A 1,848-nucleotide genomic window follows, 5' to 3' on the forward strand; every position below is an offset into this window, starting at 1 on the left:
CCAAACTCATCACAAAATTATGACAAAATCTTTAATCACCTCAAAGTTATATTGGACATCCGGAAATTTACATCAAAGTCAAATATGCTGAGGTTTTATTGGGAGTTGGGACACCGGATTGTGACTGAATCTAATGTCATCAGTATTGTAATAAGAGCTAAAATGAATCTTAATTCGTTATGTGGTTATGTCGTTATGTACATTGACGTCTGAAATGAACTATTTTTGTGCTACAGTGATTGTTTTTGTGTTCATTTTCGTTCCAGTTCGAGTTCGTGCCTACGAGAAATATTCATTTTGGGATTTTTGTACTCAGTACTGTAGTTAGGGCGGGTTCACACGAGAGAATAGACATTTTGCTGATATTCCATTATCTGTAGAACAGCATGTGTTTTGGAGAAAAAAAAAAAAAAAAATCTTATATCCTGAAGGAATTGGAGAGATTTAAGCTTATATCCTCAAGTGAAAAGATTTTAAAAAAATAGTTTATATAACTCATAATCTTGCGAAAAGGCGTCATAGAATCAGTCCACTTATAGCACGACTTACGTTGCAACAACTGGAGAATAATCGCAGCAATTGCATAAATAATCTCTTTACCGGAGACGCAACAAAACACCAAAGAAGATCGAAAAGTTTACAAAAGATACAAATCCATTTATTCTCCAAGCGGCAAGAATCTATAGAATAAAGCGAATGAGGAAGTAAATGAGAGACAAAGAAATAGGTAAGAGAAGGAGAGGCACGTAACGAGAGAGAGAAAAAAAAACAGAGAGAGAGAGAGAGAGAGAGAGAGGGAGAGAGGGAGAGAGAAACAGAGAGAGAGAGAGAGAGAGAGAGAGGGAGAGAGAGAGAGAGAGAGAGAGAGAGAGAGAGAGAGAGGGAGAGAGAGAGAGAGAGAGAGAGAGAGAGAGAGAGAGAGAGAGAGAGAGAGAGAGAGAGAGAGAGAGAGAGAGAGGGAATAAATCACAATTTTAAGTATAGTTTTCTTCCTTCGATATATGCTATATCTAAACCGGAATTTCTGATACACAGAACTCCATTAACCTGATTACCAACAGGGGAAATTTCAAACCTAATTTATAGAAACTTTAAAGGAAAGAAACGATAACTTTTCTCTTCCTTGTCAGCAAATTCTAGATATCGAACAATTGCGTGATGAAATGGGTGTAGAAGGGAGGGAGAAAGAGAGAGAGAGAGAGAGAGAGAGAGAGAGAGAGAGAGAGAGAGAGAGAGATTGAGAGTATGATGTATCGATCAATATGTGATATATTAGCCAGGTGATTCTAATTAGCATTTTGTATTAAGCTTAATTACAGAAATCAGGATAATTAGGTACTCAGTAATATCCGAAACAATTATGGTCATTCAGATGACAGAGTAATGATTCAATTATCACTTCGATCATTCGTTTTGTAGACATAATAAATAGTCGACTTAATCAGATCGCATGCCAAAAGTTTATGTATTTGTTCGTGACAAACGCACACACACACACACACACACACACACACACACACACAAGCACGCACACACGCACACACACACACAGACACACACACACACACACACACACACACTAGCACGCACGCACACAAGCACGCACGCACGCACCCACCCACCCACCCGCAAACACACAGACACACACACACATAAAAAAAAAACAATACAGTTACTGGACGTATTTTCATATCTGTCAGTTGAATATTCAGAATTTATATCAGTGGCGGTGATAATATTAACATCAACTACAACAATAGTTAATCGTAGGGATAGTGATAATATATTGATGGCAACATCCGGGACACAGCAGCTGCAGGGTGACGACTCTCATGATCATTGCAGGGT

This window comes from Penaeus japonicus, unplaced genomic scaffold (assembly GCF_977035675.1).
Source record: "Penaeus japonicus unplaced genomic scaffold, GWHDUDI00000001_assembly GWHDUDI00000017, whole genome shotgun sequence".
In the NCBI taxonomy this organism is placed as follows: Eukaryota; Metazoa; Arthropoda; class Malacostraca; order Decapoda; family Penaeidae; genus Penaeus; species Penaeus japonicus.